Source organism: Elephas maximus, chromosome 11 (assembly GCF_024166365.1).
Source record: "Elephas maximus indicus isolate mEleMax1 chromosome 11, mEleMax1 primary haplotype, whole genome shotgun sequence".
Lineage (NCBI taxonomy): Eukaryota > Metazoa > Chordata > Mammalia > Proboscidea > Elephantidae > Elephas > Elephas maximus.
This window is the reverse complement of record NC_064829.1, coordinates 25,868,081-25,888,200: the sequence shown is the minus strand read 5'-3', so window position 1 is coordinate 25,888,200 and position 20,120 is coordinate 25,868,081.

Here is a 20,120-nt window from a genome sequence, read left to right as displayed (position 1 = left end):
TGTAGTAGGGAAAGCTTGGAGTAATCCACTGTAGGTGTCCACATGTGTGCCAGTAAATCAATATCCCTTACTTTTAGGGAGGGGGCTGATAAAATCAATTGCCAAATCTTACCTCACCTATTTTAATATGCTGTGTCTTATCCTTGGAGCCCTACTGGCATAGTTGTTAAGAGCTTGGCTGCTAACCAAAAGGCAGGCAATTTGAATCCACCAGCCACTCCTTGGAAACTTTATGAGTTTGAGGGTTTTTTTGGTTTAGTCTTATCCTTAAGTGGGGCGGGGAACTTGGGGCAACATACAGGACACTCCTCAATAGCCCATTCTGCTTCTTTGCTGGTAATGGAGAGTGTGCTCCTTGGGCTAGTTTCCATGTGATTTGAATACCTCAGCACTCCCTTATGCATCTACATGGCTATATATAAATGATCACTGAGGACAATGGTCCTCATTGCAGCTAGGGCATCTGCTTCTATATTGCCCATTGGGAATTCACTGTGTGTGCTGCAACATGGTACAGTCACTTTGGAAAGTTGATAGGTCTCAAATATTTCTGTAACTCTTCGAAGAGCGGGCTAGGGGACCACTTACCATGTTGTTCCAAATAGGCATGCCACCTTACCAACTCTGTGCCACAGCTGACTTCTTGGAAAAGAGGCCCTCTACCCACCCCTTGATAGGGTATGCTGTTTTCACTTCGACTTGTGTTTCTCTAATGTAGGCTTCCATTTGCAATAATGCATTGTACATGGCCAAGAACTGTTTTTCTACCAAAGTGTAGGGTGTCTCCTCATCCTTGCATAACTGTGACCAGAATCCCATAGGCTACTTATGCTTATTCTTTTCTCTATCACAAGGCCCATCCCATGCCATCTTCAGTAACATCTAGTTCAAAAGGCACCCCTCCTTCTATAGCCTCTTGTGTTTGGGCATGTACCGGGGTCTTGTCTTAGGTGAAACAATTTTCTTGTGACTTTCCCCCAGTCCCAGGTAATCCCCTTTTCATTAGTCTATATAGTGATTGAAGGCATTGTATCCAGCGCAGGATAAAGGCTCTTAAATATCGTAATAACCCCACAAAAGCTTGTATTTCTTTAACCATCTGGAGACAGTAAAAGACAGTGATTTTATCTATAACTACTGCAGGCCAATTCAGGTCTTACTTGACCAGATGACTCCAGTGCCTGTATTATTAGTGGATTTATAGCCTATTCTCACTGTTGGAGGTGTTCCACTACTAAGTTAGCTGCCATCTTTGCAAGACTCCAATCACTGGAGAATAACATGATATCATCTACATACTATTTCATATGTACTGCCTAGAAGGTGGATGATACCTAGATTTTGAGCTACCATGCCATGACAAATTGTAGGACTATCCAAATTTCTTTGGGGGTAACACTTGGAAAATCCGTTGTCTCCCTTCCCATATGAAAGCAAACATCTTGAGCAACCTGGCTGAGGAGAACACTGAAAAAAAGCATTGACAAATCTAAAACAGTATGATATTTGTCATGGATTGAATTGTGTCACCCCAAAATATGTGTCAACTTGGTTAGGCCGTGATTCCCAGTACTGTGTGGTTATCCTCCATTTTGTGATTGTAAATTTATGTTAAACAGGACTAAGGTGAGATTGTAACACCCTTACTAAAGTCACTTCCCTGACTCAATATAAAAGTGTGTGGCCTGTACCACCTTTTATCATACAAGAGATAAAGGAAAGGGAAAGGCACTACCTCAAGAAACCAAAAGAGACCTACATAAGTGGAAAAACATACCTTGTTCATGGATAGGAAGACTTTACATTGTAAAAATGTCTATTCTACCAAAAGCCATCTATAGACGCAATGCAATTCCAATCCAAATTCCAATGACATTTTTTAATGAGATGGAGAAACAAATCACCAACTTCATATGGAAGGGGAAGAGGCCTTGGATAAGTAAAGCATTACTGAAAAAGAAGAACAAAGTGGGAGCCCTTGCTCTACCTGATTTTAGAACCTATCATACTGCCACAGTAGTCAAAACAGCCTGGTACTAGTACGACAGCAGATACATAGACCAATGGAACAGAATTCAGAATCCAGACAGAAATCCATCCACATATGAGCAGCTGATATTTGACAAAGGCCCAAAGTCAGTTAAATGGGGAAAAGAGAGTCTTTTTAACAAATGGTGCTAGCATAACTGGATATCCATCTGCAAAAAAACGAAACAAGACCCATACCTCACACTATGCACAAAAACTAACTCAAAATGAATCAAAGACCTAAATATAAAATCTAAAACGATAAAGATCACAGAAGAAAAAATAGGGGCAACACTAGGAGCCCTCATACATGGCATACATGGTATACAAAACATTACTAACAATGCAAAAGAGAAACTAGATACCTGGGAGCACCTAAAAATCAAACACCTATGCTCATCCAAAGATTTCAGTGAAAGAGTAAAAAGATTAACTTCAGACTGGGAAAAAGTTTTTAGCTACGACATTTCCGATCAGCATCTGATCTCTAAAATCTACATGATACTGCAATAACTCAACTACAAAAAGACAACCAAATTAAAAAATGGGCAAAGGATATGAACAAACTCTTCACTAAAGAAGACATTCAGGTAGCTAATAGATACATGAGGAAATGCTCAAGATCATTAGCCATTAGAGAAATGCAAATCAAAACTACAATGAGATTTCATCTCACTCCAAAAAGGCTGGCATTAACCCAAAAAACACAAAATAATAAATGTTGGAGGGGCTGTGGAGAGATTGGAACACTTATACACTACCGGTGGGAATGTAAAATGGTACAACCACTTTGGAAATTGATTTGGCACATCCTTAAAAAGCTAGAAATGGAACTACCAGACGATCCAGCAATCCCACTCTTTGGAATATATGCTAGAGAAATAAGAGGCTTTACATGAACAGATATATGCACACCCATGTTCATTGCAGCAGTGTTTACAATAGAAAAAGGTGGAAGCAACCAAGGTGCCCATCAATGGATAAATGGGTAAACAAATTATGGTATGTGCACACAATGGAATACTACGCATCGATAAAGAACAATGATGAAACTGTGAAACATTTCATAACATGGAGGAATCTGAAAGGCATTTTGCTGAGTGAAATTAGTCAGTTGCAAAAGGACAAATATTGTATGAGACCACTATTATCAGAACTTGAAAAATAGTATAAACAGAGAAGAAAATATTCTTTGATGGTTATGAGAGGAGGGAGGGAGGGAGGGACAAGGGTTTTCACTAATTAGATAGTAGATAAGAACTATTTCAGGTGAAGGGAAAGACAACACACAATACAGGAGAGGTCAGCACAACTGGACTAAACCAAAAGCAAAAAAGTTTCCTGAATAAAATGAATGCTTTGAAGGCCAGCATAACAGGGGCAGGGGCTTGGTGACAATGGTTTTAGGGGACATCTAAGTCAATTGGCATAAAATATATTAAGAAAACATTCTGCACCCCACTTTGGAAAGTGGGGTCTGGGGTCTTAAATGCTAGCAAGTGGCCATCTAAGATGCATCAATTGGTCTCAACCAATATGGAGCAAAGGAGAATGAAGAACACCAAAGACACAAGGTAATTATGAGCCCAAGAGACAGAAAGAGCCACATAAACCAGAGACTACATCAGCCTGAGACCCGAAGAACTAGATGGTGCCTGGCTACAACCAATGACTGCTCTGATGGGGAACACAACAGAGAACCCCTGAGGGGGCACGAGAACAGTGGGATGCAGACATCAAATTCTTGTAAAAAGACCAGACTTAATGGTCCGACTGAGACTAGAAGGACACCAGAGGCCATGGACCCCAGGCCTTCTGTTACCCCAAAACAAGAACCATTCCCAAAGCCAACTCTGCAGGCAGGGATTGGACTGGATTATGGGATAGAAAATGATACTGGCGGAGAGTGAGCTTCTTGGATCAAGTAGACACATGAGACTATGTGGGCAGCTCCTGTCTGGAGAGGAGATGAGAGGGCAGAGGCAGTCAGAAGTTGTCCAAACGGACATGAAAATAGAGAGTGGAGGAAGGGAGTGTGCTGTCTCATTAGAGGGAGAGCAACTAGGAGTTTATAGCAAGTTTTAGTACGAGAGACTGACCTGGTTTGTAAACTTTCACTTAAAGCACAATAAAAATTAAAAAGGAAAAAAAAAAAAGGAAAAGGAAGCAGGTAAAGGGTTGCGACTTAGTACCACCAAGGAAGGGGCACAAGGAGAAGAGTGTGTCCTTTGGACCCGGGGTCCCTGCGCTGAGAAGCTCCTCAACCAGGGGAAGACTGATGACCAGGACCTTCCTCCAGAGCCAATAGAGAGAGAAAGACTTCCCCTGGAGCTGATGCCCTGAGTTTGGACTTGTAGCCTACTAGACTGTGAGAGAATAAATTTCTCTTTGTTAAAGCCATTCACTTGTGGTATTTCTGTTACAGCAACACTAGATGACTGAGACAATATTCCCCAAAATGTAGTCAGCTGCTCCAGAATAGTGGCTATGTTAAGTATAGCCTCATATATGGGTGGGGTACCTTGTTTAATTCTTGGTAATCTACTATCATTTTCCATCTGGTTTAAGAAGAGGCAACACTGGGCTTTGAGCCCATCTAGTAATCCACGTATTTTCCAATTCCTTTATAGTTTGGGGGATTTTTGCTCTTTAGTCCAAACCCAAAGAACTGGTTTTACATTCATAACCTGCAAGTCAAGTTGAACTCCCTGTTGTTTTTAGGGAGGCTCCCAGCAGGATACCAATGTCCAGTATGTTAACCTCCAAATTCATGTGAATTACCATGAATCAAGGATCCCTGGTTGCACAGTGGTTAAGAGCTCAGCTAATAACTGAAACGTTGGTAATTCAAACCCATCAGCTGTTCTGCAGGAGGAAGATGTGGCAGTCTGCTTCCATGAATATTACAGTCTTGGAAACCCTGTGGAACAGTTCTACTCTGTCATATAGGGTCGCTATGAGTTGGAATCAACTTGACAGCAATTTTTTAAAAATAATATTTTATTGTGTTTTGGTGAAAGTTTATACAGCAAGTTAGGTTCCCCTTTGACAGTTTCCACACAAATTGATCAATGATGTTAGTTACATTTTTCACTTTGTGTCAACATTCTCTTTAATTGTGTTCTCTGCCAAGAAATTTGGAAGAGAGCTACCTGGCCAACCAACTGGAAGAGATCCATATTTGTGCCCATTCTAAAGATAGGTGATCCAACAGAATCGAGCAATATTGAACAATATCATCAATATCACATGTGTCTTACTTAGGCTTGGTTCTTTAGAGAAGCAAAACCAGTAAAGCATATATATATGTATATATATATATATATATATATACAGAGAGAGAGAGGGAGGAGACACAGAGAGAGTTATATCAAGGAAATGGTTCACATGGTTGTAAAGATTGTAATGTCCCAAGTCCCTGGGCCAGGACACGGGATTCCTCTGGTTTACATAGCTGCAGGGGCTGGTGAACCCAAGATGGGAAGGTTGGGGAGCAGGACTCTTACTCACAGGCTGTGAAGATCCAGGAATCTTAAGATTGGCAGACAAGAGTGCGGGTAAGCTGCTAGCTCAAGTCCCAAGAACTGAAGGTCTGAAGAACAGGAGCCAGCTGCAGGGTCTAGAATGGGCAAAAGCCCCTGAGCCCAGCCAGAATGTCCACCTACACTCGATGAAGGCCACAGGTACAAAGAAGCTCCCCATCTGCTACTCATAGCAGATTCCATCATGGGGGTGATCACATATCAAATCTCAGTAGGGAAGTAACTACAACATAACACGGCTGCCAAAGTACTGAGAATCATGGCTCAGCCAAGTAGACAAGCAATCTTAACCATTATAACATGCAAGTAAAATTTTGCTGAAGAGAATTAAAAAATGGTTGCAGCAGGGAACTGCCAGAAATTCTAGCTGGATTCAGAAGAAGACATGGAATAAAGGATATCATTCCTGATATCAGATGCATCTTGACTGAAGGCAGAGAATACCAGAAATATATTTACCTGTGTTTTATTGACTATGCAAAGGCATTCGACTGTGTGATTTTAACATTGTGGATAACATTGCAAAGACTAGGAATTCCAGAACACTTAATTGTGCTCATGAGGAACCTGTACATAGATTATGAGTCTGTCATTCGAACAGCATAAGAGGACACTGTGTGGTTTAAAATCAGGAAAGGTGTGTGTCAGAGTTGTATCCTTTCACCATACTTATTCAGTCTGTTTCCTGAGCAAATAATCTGAGAAGCTGGACTATATGCAGAAGAACAGGGCATCAGGATTGGAGGAAGGCTCATTAACAACCTGCGTTATGCAGATGACACAACCTTGCATGTTGCAAAAAAGAGGACCTGAAGCACTTACTGATGAAGATCAAAGACTTCAGTGTGGATTACACCTCAACATAAAGAAAGCAAAACTCCTCACAGTTGGACTGATAAACAACATCATGATAAATAGAGAAAATATTTAAGTTGTCAAGGATTTCATTTTACTTGGATTCACAATCAATGCCAATGGAAGCAGCAGTCAAGAAATCTAAAGACCTATTGCAAAGGGCAAATCTGCTACAAAAGACCTCTTTAATGTGTTGAAAAGCAAACATGTCACTTCGAGGACTGGCCTCACTTGCACACAAAATCTGGACAAGAATAAAGAAGACCTAAGAAAAACTGATGCCTTTGAATTATGGTGTTGGTAAAGAATATTGAATATACCATGGAACGAAGAATGAACAAGTCTGTCTTGGGATACAGCCAGAGTGCTCCTTGGAAATGAGTATGAGACTTCATCCGAGGTACTTTAGACATGGTGTCAGGAGGACACCATGCTTCGTAAAGTAGAGGGTTATCAAAAAAGAGGAAGACCCTGGGTTGACACAGAGGCTGCAACAATGAGCTCAAGTGTAATAATGATTGTGACGATGGTGCAGGATGGGGCAGTGTTTCATTCTGTTGTACATAAGGTCAGTATGATTCAGAACCAACTTGACAGCATCTAACAACAGCCAGCAATGGATAAGTGTTCAAATCTCCCCACATCCTCACCGACATTTGTTGGTATCACTTTTTTTTTTTTAATCAGTGCCATTTTAGTCTGGGTTTTTTAAGACAGTGCCTCATTGTTGTTTTGATTTGTATCTGGCTATTTTAATGGCTAATGATCATGAGGTCTTGGGCATCTTTTCGTATATTTGTTGGCTGGTTGAATGTCTTCTTTGGTGAAGAGTTTTGTTCATGTCCTTTGCCCATTTTATAACTGGGTTGTTATTATGTTGAACTTTTCTGTAAATTTTGGAGATTAAATCCTTGTCTGACATATCTTTTCCAAAGATCTTTTTCCCCAGTTTGTAAGTTCTCATTTTACTCTTTTGATAGTGTCTTTTGATGAGCATAAGTTTTAAATTTTCAGGGGGTCCCATTTAACTATTTTTTCTTCTATTCATGCATTTGTTGTTATGATTTTTATTCTATTTTTACAAAAGATTAGATTCCATAATTTTCTCCCTATTTTATCATCCAGGAATTTCATAGTTTTAGATTTAACATTTAGGTCTTTAATCTATTTTGAGTTCATTTTTGTGTATGGTATGAGGTATAGGTCCAGTTTAATGTTTCTTCAAGTAAATATCCAGTCTTTCTAGCACAATTTATTAAAGAGATTGTTTTTTCTTCACTGAGTAGATTTTGAACTCTTGTCAAAACTCAGTTGTCCATAGATGGCTAGATTTATTTCTGCGTTTTCAATCCTATTCCACCGGTCTGTGAGTCTCTTGTTGAACCAAAACCAGGCTATTTTGATTACAGTGGCTGGATAGTGTGTGCATCGGGGAGTGTGAGGCATCCTGCTCTGTTCTTTTTCTTCAATACTTCTTTGGCTATTTAGGGTTTCTTTCCTTTCCATATGAAGTTGGTTATTAGTTTTCCCATTTCAGTAATGAACATTGCTGGGATTTAGATAACAATTTCATTTTATCTGTAGATCACTTTAGTTTGTATTAATATTTTCACTATGTTGTCTTCCAATCCATGAGCACGAGGTGTCTATTTTTGTAGATCTCTTTTAGTCTCTTGTAGTAGTGTTTTATAATTTTCATTGTATGAGTCTTTTATGTCCCAGTTAGGTTAATTCCTAGTCATTTTACAGTTTTGGGGGCAATTGTAAACGGCATTGTTTTCTTGATTTCTTTTTCGGAAAATTCTTTGTTAGTGTAGAGGAATCCAACTGATTTTTGTGTGTTGATCTTGTACCCTGCAACATTGCTGAATTTTTCTGTTAGTTTCAGGAGTTTTTTTTTTTTTTTTTTTTTTTAGTGGAATCTTTAAGGTCTTCTGTGTATTCCCGGAGCCCTGATGGTGCAGTGGTTAAGAGCTCGTGGTGCAGTGGTTAAGAGCTCGGCTGTTAACTAAAATGTTGACAGTTCGAATCTACCAGCTGAGCCTTAGAAATCCTATGGGGCAGTCCTACTCTGTCCTATAGGGTCACTATAAGTCATAATCGACTCAATGGCAACAGGTATTGATAGGATCACGTCATTTGAAAATAGGTATAGTTTTACGTCTTCCTTTCTGGTTTGGATACATTTTATTTCTCTTCCTTGTCTTATTGCTCTGGCTAGGACTTCCAGTACAATATTGAATAAGAGTGGTGAGAATGAGCATTCTTATCAGTGTTATCAAAGGGAAGGTTCTCAGTCTTTCTTCATTGAATATAATGCTGGCTTTGGTTTTGCATATATGCCCTTGATTATGTTGAGAAATTTCCCTTCTATTCCTATTTTGCTGAGGGTTTTAATTAGGAAAGGGTGTTGGGTTTTATCAAATGCCTGTTCTGCATCAATTAATATGATCATATTGTTCTTCTATTTTATTTATGTGGTGAATTACACTGATTGATACTGTTGAAACATTCTTGTAATTCCATCTGATCAAGGTGTATGATTTTTTTGATATATTTGTTTTAGTCATCCAGTGCTGCTATAACAGAAATACCACAAGTGGATGGCTTTAACAAAGAGAAGTTTATTTTCTCACAGTTAAGTAGGCTAAAAGTCCAAATTCAGGGTGTCAGCTCCAGGGGAAACCTTTCTCTCTCTGTCAGATCTGGAGGAATGTCCTTGTCCTCAATCTTCCCATGGTCGAGGAGCTTCTCAGGTGCAGGGATCCAGGTCCAAAGGATGCATTCTGCTCCTGGTGCTGCTTTCTTGGTGGTTATGAGGGCCACAACTCTCTGTTTGCTTCCTTTTCCTTTTATCTCTTGAGAGATAAAAGGTGATGCAGGCCACGCACCAAGGAAACTCCCTTTACCTTGGATCAGGGAGGTGACCTAAGTAAGGGGGGTGTTACAATCCCACTGTAATCCTATTTAACATACAATCACAATTACAAAATGGAGTATAACCAGAGCATACCTTGAATCATGGCCTAACCAAGTTGATACACACATTTTTGGGGGGACATAATTCAATCCACGACCTATTGTTGAATTTTGTTAGTTAGAATTTTGTTGAAAATATTTGCACCTATGCTCATGAGGGATATGGTTCTGTAATTTTCTTTTTTGTGTGTGATGTCTTTGCCTAGTTTAGCTACCAGGGTTATGTTGGCTTTGTAGAAAGTTTGGTAAGTGTTTCTTCCTATTCTATGTTTTTGAAGAGATTGAGTACAATTGGCGTCAACTCTTCCCTGAATGTTTGGTAGAATTCTCCAGTGTATCCATCTGGTCTTAGGCTTTCTTAATTGCTGGGTTTTTTTTTTTTAATGACATCTTCAACCTCTTCTTTTGTTATTGGTCTTTTTAGGTTTTGTATTTCTGCTTGTGTTAGTTTAGGTAGGTCCTGTGTTTCTAGGAATTTGTCCGTTTCATCTAGGTTTTCAAATTTCTTGGAGTACAATTTTTCACAGTAATCTGTTATGGTTCTTTTTATATTGTTTGTACTTATCGTAATGTCTCAAATTTTATTTCTTATTTTGGTTATTTTCCTCTCGTTTTTTATTTTTTTCTTTCTTTAGTCAGTCTAGCCGTTGGTTTGTCTATTTTATTGATCCTTTCAAAGAACCAATTTCTGGTTTTGTTGATTTTTTTCATTGTTTTCTATTTTGTTTATTTCTGCCCTCATCTTTGTTGTTTCCTTTTTCTGGTAGCTTTTGGCCTCTTTTGCTATTCCTCTTCTATTTGTTCAGGTTGTCACTTTAAGTTATTGATTTTGGGTCTGTCTTCCTTTTTAATATAGACACTTATTGTTATGAATTTTCCCTTGAGCTCTGCTTTTGCTGTCTCCCAAAGGTTTTGATATATTGTGCTTTTATTTTCATTTGAATCTTAGAATTTTTAATTTCACTTTTGATTTCTTCTATTATCCAATTTTTTTAGTAATGTATTATTTACTTTCCATGCATTCGTTTTTTATCCTTATTTCTCCTGTCGTCGATTTCTAGCTTCATACCGTTACGAGCTGAGAAGATGCTTTGTATGATTTTGATCTTTTTCAATTTTGTTGAGGCTTCTTTTGAGTTCTACCATATGGTCTATCCTGGGAAATAAACCATGTGTGTTGGAGAAAAATGTGTATTGCTCTGCTGATAGGGGGAGAGTTCTATATATGTCCATTAGGTCAAATTGATTTATGGTTTTATTTAAGTTCTTTTTTTTTTTTTTAAGTTCTTAGTGATCTTCTTTTTAGATATTCCAACTATAGTTGAAAGTGGTGTGTTGAAGTCCCCTACTATTATTGTGGAGTTGTTTATTTCTCCTTTCATATTAGTCAGTACTTGTTTCATGCATTTTGGGACATCGTTGTTAGTTGCATATATAATTGTTATGGTTTCTTGCTGGATTAACCCTTTTATTATTATGTAATGTTCTTCTTTATCTCTTGTAATAGATTTTGATTTAAAGTCTGATATTGATATGGGCACTCCTGTTCTTCTTTGGATACTGGTTGCATCCAATTTTTTTTTCCATCCTGTTATTTTCAGTCCATTTGTGTGCTTATGTCTAAGGTGTGTTTCTTGTAGATAGCAAAAGAATGGATCTTGTTTTTAAATCCATTCTGTCATTCTCTGCCTTTTGCACTAGGACTTTAGACCATTTACATTTAAGGTTATTATTGAAAATGAACCGTCTACCTCATTCATTTTGCTATTTATTTTTTGAGTATTTTATATCTTTTTTTTAATTCTCATTTTTCTGTTTTTGCTTCTATTTGGCTGCTTTCATGTGCCACATGTCTTTGCTTTCTTCCTTCTTTTCAGCTGTGTATTTTTTTTCTCAGCGATTTCTTAGTGGTTACCACATATATTACATTACACAATTTACAATTGTGACAACTTTTAACATATGAACAACAGATAGCATACAACTTTAATATATTAAATCTATTACAGACATACTCCTCCTTCCTCTATTTCTGTTGGTGAGTTTCTGTTAACATCGTTGTACGTCCTGTATCTGAAAGGTTTGCTTTGTACCTGTTTCTTACAATCTTGATGTTGTACTGTTTGGGAGATTATATTATTGAGTTTATTCCCTTAAAATATCATATACTTTGTCCTTATGATTGCTCTTGTTGTAATTTTTGGAGGTCTCTCTCTTATTTTTTTCTCCCCTGTGTATAGATATGAGTATTTGTTTAGTGTTCTTGCCTCTCCATTTGGAGAACTCTCTGAGTAATACCTGCAGAGCTGGTCTGGTAGCAGCAAATTACCAGAGTTTCTGTTTATTTGGGAATGTTTTGATTTCCCACTCATTTTTGAATGACAACATTGCTGGGCAGAGAATTCTAGTTTGGCAATTGTTTCAGTTTAATATTTTTATATGTGTTTCTCCATTGTCTTCTAGCCTCTAGAGTTTTCTGGGGAGAAATCCACACTGATTCTTCTGAAGGACGCTTGGTATATTAGATTGTGCTTTCCTCTTGTTTTTAGAATTCTCGTCTTGTCTTCAGTTTTCTGAAATTTTATTAGGATGTGATGTGGAGTTGATCTTTTTATATTTTTTCGAATTGGGGTTCATGTAGCTCCCTATGTTTGCAGGCTTGATTTTCTGTCCAGGTCTAGAAAAGTTTCTCTGATTATTTATTGGAAAATTCTTTCTATGCCTTTTTTGTTGTCATATGCCCTGGAATTCCAATAATTCTAATGTTAGATTTCTTAATTGAATTCCATATTTACATTTGGCTTTGTTTGCTTTTCTTTGTTCTTCCTTGAGACTTGATAAGTTCAGCTGTTTTGTCTTCTAGCTCACTTAGTCTGTCTTTTGCCTGCTCGACTCTACTGTTGAGTGTTTCTCTTGCTTTTTCTAATTCAGTTGCTTTATTCTTCAGTTCCAGTAGTTCTCTATTTTTGGATGTTTTCAATTTCCTTGTTGAGTCTTTCATTTTGTTACTTCATTTGTTTCCTGATCTCTATTATTTTGTTTTATGTGTGCTTTTTGCTTTCTTTAAACGTATTTAGCACCATTGTCTGAAAATTTTCTATTTTTTGCATCAACCTGGCCTCCATAGTAGAAAATTTCTCTTCATGTTTTCCTTTTGTTTGGTCCTTCTTTTCTTGTGATTTTGTGTGTTTTACTATTTTTTGTTGAACTTGGGCCATTTTGATATCTTTTTATTATTTTAATAGTTTAAATTCTGTTTTCTGATTTTCAGGGGCAAACTTTCTGGTTATACTTGGTTGATTTTGCTCCACTATATTCTCCTAAAAACCCTTAGAGGGCAGACTTATCCTTAAGTTATTTTTGTGATGATTCAGGAATTCTGGGTGCTTGGGCTCTGGAGTTCAATATGCATGCACAGCAGATTTTAGCTGGTCACAGACACTGAGGTAAATGGTGATGTTTGGCTTTCCCATGGTGAAGGTGGGGAGTGTTCTATGTCTTTCTTTCATGGCCACTCCTGCACAGGCTCTCCTATGGTGTCCTGCTGTGGGCAGCGAGTCAGCCATTTCCCTGTGTTTCCTGTCTGAGGTATCCCCCCTATTCCCAGTGACTTTTCAGTGCCTCCCGGTTTTAGTGTCCATGTGTCTGGTGTAGTGAGATTCAACAGCACTCTCCTGGAGTGTCACATTTTCCGTTCGCTCCCTCCCAACTGCACAGCTCATGAACTCCCACAGCCAGTTTTGCTCAGCCTTAGAATCATCAGGCTATCACTTCCTCAGTTTAGCTTCCATTTTGTGTTCTTGGTTCAGGGTGTTGTCCAACCTTGTCCCAAAAAGGCTGCAGCGAACAAGTGCTCCAGATGCTACTGGGTAGTTTCTCCCAGCTCTGTGGTGTCCCCTGATCTTCCTCTCCTCTGTTTCTGGTCTCACCTCAATTCTCCAACACCTCAGCTTCCACCTGGAGTTGTGAGATCGGAGTCTGTGTTTGTTCTTATTTGTTGTTCAGTGGGTTTGTTGCTGGGGAATGAATGGGAGTGACTGCTCACTTCACCATCTTGCCCTGTCACTCTGGTAATGGGTTTTGGCTTGACCATGAATCAAAATACATTCAGCTGCAGTGTCAAACAAAGCCAGGACCTTTGTTTGACTCCTGGTCCCCTTAATGACCTTATGCTGAGGGGAACCTTGGCCAGGTTGTTACCAGAAATGACTCCAGGGGCTTCCATCCTGGGTGCTTTTCCTCTTCTAGGGGAGATATTGAAGGCTATCCCTGTTCTCGATTATTTTCCTTTCATTCTGTTTTTCCAGCTAAGTCAGTAACCAACATAAAAACAGTTGCTCTCATATCCCTTTCAAGCCATAGCTCTTCTTTAAGTTTTTAAATCTTTGCTTCTGTTTCTAACTGGGCCTCCATCACTAAGTGCATGCCCAGAGTGACAGCTATGCCATAGTAGCTATAGCATGGCAACCATCTTTATTCAGATTGGTCAACTTTAATATTTATACAACTTCTGCCAGCCCTGCAGGAGTTTTGGAGCTCTCCCCATACTCCCTCAGCAGTCTGCAAACATCTAGCCTTTCCCCCTGAGAATCCTCTAGTAGGAGCCATTCCACAGTGGCTACAGCATGGTGACCACCTTTATTCAGGTTATTCAGGCTAGTCAGCTTTAATTCTTCTATAACTTCTGCAAGCCCTGTGGGAGTTTTGGGGCTCTCCCTGTACTCCCTTGGTGATCTCTAGGTATGGAACAGACTTGCCATTGGTCCCCACATTGGAGTCTGTGACCATCTAAGGATTACTCCCTGAGGATCAACCCCCTTTTCTCCAACCCATTTTTCTGGAATCCTGCTCACAGCACCATTTGTCACACCCACCAGACCAGTGGCAGGAATGGCTCTGAGGGGCACTGGTCAGATTTCAAAAAAAGAGGTGGAAAAAGACAGGTTCATCAGACCTAGCTTTTATCTGGGAACTTACAGACAGAGGTTGGTGTCAAGGTTCCTGTGACAGAGTGATGTGCTGAGTCGCTCAGGCAGAGGTCCATGCAGAGCAGTGTGGGGGTGAGTTTATATACCTAGTGCTTACATGCAAAGATACATGCAGGCAGACCAGGAAAAAACACGTGCAATATGTGATGAATGGTGTTTTTCTACTAGTTAACCCAGTCCCAGTGCCGTCGAGTCGTTTGGGTTTCAATTGATGTTACCATGAAGTCACATGTTTGGTGTGTTTTTTCTTGGACTAGATCACTACTCAGTCAGGTATTCTGATTCTTCCTCATAGTCCTTTGTGGGCAGTACCCATCTTGTATTGTTCATGGCTCTCACAGTGTTGAAACTATAAAACTGTTACAAAGTAGCAATTTTATTGGGGAGTCTGAGGTAATAACCAGTACAGAAGAGTCTTCTTAAATAACAACTGGCAAGGCAACCGCAAGAACTATAAGGAAAAATGTAAATACTGGCAAAGAAAGCTTCCACTTCAGGTCTTGTGGGTAACTTCCCAGTGATGATCAGAATTTTGGACCAAGAAATCTCAGCATGATCCTCCAGTGAGTGAATTCCATTTGCAGATTGAGACGCTGTAGAGTTGACTGTGATTCATGGTGACTCCATGTGTGTCAGAGTAAAACTGTGCTTCATAGGGCTTTTAGTGGCTGATTTTTCAGAAGTAGATTGCCAGGCCTTTCTTCTGAGGTGCCTCTGGGTGTATTCAAACCTCCAGCCTTTAGGTTAGCAGCTGAGCACATTAACTCTTTACACCACCTGGAGACTGCAGTGAGTGGTATAATAGCCTTCAAAATGAACATAGTGAATTCAATTTGCTTATTAAAATCAATTTTCTGTCTAAGATTCTTTGTTTTATACTAAGTACAAAGGATGCTTATTGAGTCTTATTCACAGATGAGAGGGGCACTGGATTTTAAAAATAAGCTTCCTCTAGGACTTACAGAATCCTGACTTGGCAGTGAAAGTGCAGACACAGAGATCCTGTCTTTCTAGTGGATAAAACAAAACGTTTTAGAAACTGTCCTCCCCAAACAACAACAACAAACACACATCAAATCTCCAAGCTTCAAATCCTTCCTTCCTTGATGAAGGAAAGAATGAATTCATGTTGCCATGGTGATGAGTCTGAAGGTCCAAACAGTGTCTATAACCTACCTGTTCAGGGCCATTTTTTGTTTTCAATCTTGCTATTCAGGTGTGTCAGGGAGGACTAATTTGCTATTTTTCTGCCACTGCATGAATCAACAAGATCACTGGGTACCAGCTGGATGAACAGAGTCAGCTCAGGGATGTTTTTATCTCATAGTGAGGTACTGCCAGTACTTAATACCTTCTTCCACTCTTGGACTCCCCCAATTCAGTCCCTCACCTTGGCGTGCTGATCTTCAACAACCACAAACCTGTTGCACTCCTACTTACAGCCTTGTAAGGCTTCCCCTTTCTTTTAGAACAAGGCTTCAGTTCTTTACCATGACCCACAAAGTCCTGCACCATATGCCTGCCTCCTACCCCACATCTCAGCCACGCTCTGCTCCCCTTGTTGCTCCTACACTAGCACCCTCTGACCTTAGGGCCCTGGGTGCTCCCCCACACAGCCTTCCATCTCCAGTCAGCTTCTTACCCTTTGGTCCTCAGCATTCTCCCCTTGTCCCCTCTCTTGCCTCCTGGCCCTTTGTGATGGTTAAGATTGTGTGTGTCAACTTGGGTGGACCATGATTCTCAGTGGTTTGGCGGTTGTATGAGATGTTGTGATTGCTTCTACAATGAGATTTGATATAATGTGATCACCTCCATTATGGGATCTGCTATGAGTAGCTAATCAGTTGAAAGGAAGTTTTCTTGGGCATGTGGCCTGCATCAAATATAAGTGGACATTCTGGCAAGGCTCATGGCTTTTGCTTGCTCTGGATCCTGCAGGTGCTCCTGTTCACCTGACCTCCAGTTCTCAGGACTTGAGCTAGCAGCTTACCTGGGGTCTTGTCTGCTGATCTTGGGATTCATTGATCCTTGCAGCCTGTGAGCAAGAGCCCTGCTCTCTGACCTACTAATTTTGGGTTCAACAGCCCCTGCGGCTATGTGAATCAGGAGACGCCTCTATTCTGACCCAAGGACTTGGGGTGTTCCAGCCTCAGCAACCATGTGAGCCATTTCCTTGATATAAATCTCTCTATGTATGTATTTATTTTATGTATGTATTTATACACTTTACTAGTTTTGCTTCTCTAGAGAACCCAACCTAAGACACCTGTTCACCTCACTACCTTTGTGGGGCCCCAATCCACTCCTCTCCAGCTTTCCTTGGAATCTGCAGGTCCTGAGTTTCCTGCTTGATGGCTACATGACTGAGTTACAGGATGTAATGCGTGGACTCTGTGGTAAGAATTGGTCAGAAGCCTGGTTTCAGATCCTGGTTCCATCACCAGCTGAGAAGCCACATAACCACACCTGCAAGATGGTGTTAGGAACCTGTACTTCTCAGGGCTTCTAGAAGGGATCTCTGAGAGATGGATGTGCAACCATATTATCAGCATATCGGGTGCTCAACAAGAGGCTATTCCCATTTCTCTTTTTGTATGTGAGACAGGAAACCTGGTGCATATTTAGCATTCTGTTGTCTAATGCTCACATATGCACGTGGGCATGTATCTATATAAACATGGGCTTTGGGATGAGGTTCAACATCCGTTGTCACCAATACTAGCCAAATGAGGTAAGAAAGTCCACTCTGACTCTCTGAGCCTCAAAGTCCTTATCAATGAAAATTCAATAATATTGACACCTCCTGTGTACCATAGGATCAAATGAGTTAATATACATCAAAGTGTTTTGTAAACTGCAAGGTAATACACACCCTTTACTCTGTAAGAGGAAACCCTGGTGGCGTAGTGGTTAGGTGCTATGGCTGCTAACTAAAGGGTCGGCAGTTAGAATCTGCCAGGTGCTCCTTGGAAACTCTATGGGGCAGTTCTACTCTGCCCTATAGGGTCACTGTGAGTCGAAATCAACTCGATGGCACTGGGTTTGGTTAGGTTTTTGGTACTCTGTAAGATATTTGCAGTCCAAGTGTTTGTAGTTGTGTACTGTGGTAGGACTCTAGAGTCCTCTGGGTGGGATTCACTATGGCATTTCACACAGGCCTAGAAACAGAGTTGATATTCAAGAAGGATTTGCTGATTTGGGGAGTGATGGGCATGAAGATGACTGCCCAGAGCCCTTTCGTGGAAGATTTGCTGCCTGGCTACAGACTTGGGGTCAACAGCATCCTCAGTTGTTGGCTCCTCAGGTTAGCCTTGCTGCAGAGACCACCTTGTCCTGCGAGAGCCTTTTCAGGGCAGCTTACTTCTGCACCTGAGCAGGGCAAAGATGTGACCGGCCATGGGTCCCTCCAGAGTTCCATGTGGTCCCCTCCGCATTTGAGTCTCCAGTCCCTCCTCAGCACTGATCCTGTGGGCCCTCCCTGATACACTGTGCTTATCTCAGTGTCAGCCTCTCAGAAGTTCCATTGCAGCCAGAAGTGTCCAAGTAGATCCCACCTCAGGAGCCTTCACAGATATGACTGCATGTATCTGAATTGAGGACCCTCTCTGTTGTCACTGCTGAAGTAGTAAAACAGAGTAAGACTCATGTTGCATGTTTGTTTCATGAGAAAGGAGGTTCTAACACATAATTTGGTAGCTCATAGAGCATCATGTACTGTGTGTGTTAAGCATCAATACTAGAAGGCTATTTAGGAGACACAAAGTTTCCGATGATAGGGACAGTGGAAGAGCTTATTCTGTATTCTCTAAGCTCTATTGATCTTGACTCAGTGATTTTCCTGAAAGAAACATATCATTCCTACCCTATTTAAAATATCTCAGAATAGAAAAATAATTGAAAAATTTCCCAATTTATTTAGCAAAGCCCAGGTAACTTAAGTACCAGAATTGATAAAGACAGCACAAAGATAAGAAATCTGCAAATCCAACTCAGCAGTGTTTAAAAAGAATAATACCTTATGCCCAACAGGACTCCTTCAAGTGGCTGCACTGTGCAGTGAAGTGCCTGGGCCCTGGGGTCAGCTGCCCAGAGTTCAGCCCTTTTCTGCTCTTTACAGCCTTCGGAACTTGGATTTGCCAGGTAACCTCTCTAAGCATCAGCTCCTTCATTTGTGAAATGGGAATAAGAAGAGTACCCATTCCTAGGGTTTTTCTAAAGGTTAAATTAGATGATTCAGGTACAGTGCTCATACAGGACCTGACACAAAGTGACCACTGCTGAAGGCTACCATGCCACGTAGTCGTGATAATTTCCTTTAACAAGGGTTTCTGCTTTATTGAGAAACAAGGATCTTTTGCAGAGCCCTCTCTGATCTTGAAAATGAGGAATAAATATGGGAGTGCTTGAGTCTTTTTATGTTTTCTGTCAGCCATTTCACTTTTGCATTCACACAGCACTATTCTCAGCCTAAGAACTGCTTCACAGAATTCCATCATGTGGCTAGAAACATGGTGGCTTTGGAATACCCCGGCTTGTAGTCTCCCACACGTATTCATAAGGAGCCCTGGTTGCCCAGTGGTTAAGTCCTTGGCACTAACCAGAACAGCGAGCAGTTGGAACGACTGGCCTCTCCCTGAAGAAAAGACCTTGTGATTTGCTCCCTTGAAGATTATGGCCTAGGAACCATGGGGCCTACTCTGTCCTGCAGGGTCACTATAACATGGAATCGGCTCCATAGCATATAACAACAATAATAACATACTTATTCTTGTTGGGAAGGTTGTCTGATCATGTCTGAAGCCCAAAGCAGACCTCCAGTAATGAGGCAGCCCCGTGCATTTTGCCCTGGGTTTATTCGGGCAGTCTTTGTGCACCTCTCTCTGGTATCATAAAGATTGTTTTTGGGTTGAAGGTCAGTTTTTGAGGTATCAGAGAAGTGGCAGGTCCAGAAACTATTGCCAAAAGTCCGGATATTCTGCAAGAGGAATTCCTTTTTTCTCTTTTTGCTTGCGTAACAAAAGCACATTAGCTTTTAGAGCCGGGCACGAAAGGCATGGTCCTGTTGGAGGGGTTAAGTCTTGAGCAAAGAAGGTCCTGTGTGGTAGTCACAGCGGAGGGTTTGCACGCCCAGTTTTTCCAGCGCACACTCATCACGGACCCCCCAGTGAACATCTTTGGAGGGAAGTACGTGCTGTTTCACCTGATCGCATTGTAGTCTTTCGATAAGAGGGAAAGAAGCAAATGCAAAAAGAACAACCAGCTAGAAAAAAAAAAAAAAAAAAAAGGTGGATGCTTTTTTGCGGAAGGACTTTTTCACCGATCACATATGGAACCGTTTTTCCACTGCCGGTGCCCTGGTGTGAGCCGGTGCGGCAGGAGTGCAGGCTGTCGGGGCGGGGACGCCGGTCTGCAGCGCAGGGCCACTAAGGTGGTACAGAGACCCGAGGCTCGGCCAGTTGGCCTCAAGAGCTGGGACTGGGCGGGACCTGCCGGCTCTGTGGGATTGCAGCTCGCGGCGGGGCCGCGACCTCGCGCCCAGAAGTTTTTCTTCCCGAGTGGGTGGTACTCGGCTCCCGGCCGCGGTCAGAGCTCCTGGACGCCAGGTGCCCAGGCTGAGCGCGACCCTGGAGCGGGGGACCGACCGGGCTGCGGTGGAAGAGAAGGAGACGCCGCGGAGGCAGGACTAGTAAATGGCCGCAACTTTTGTGTTTATTTGAAATTGAACGAA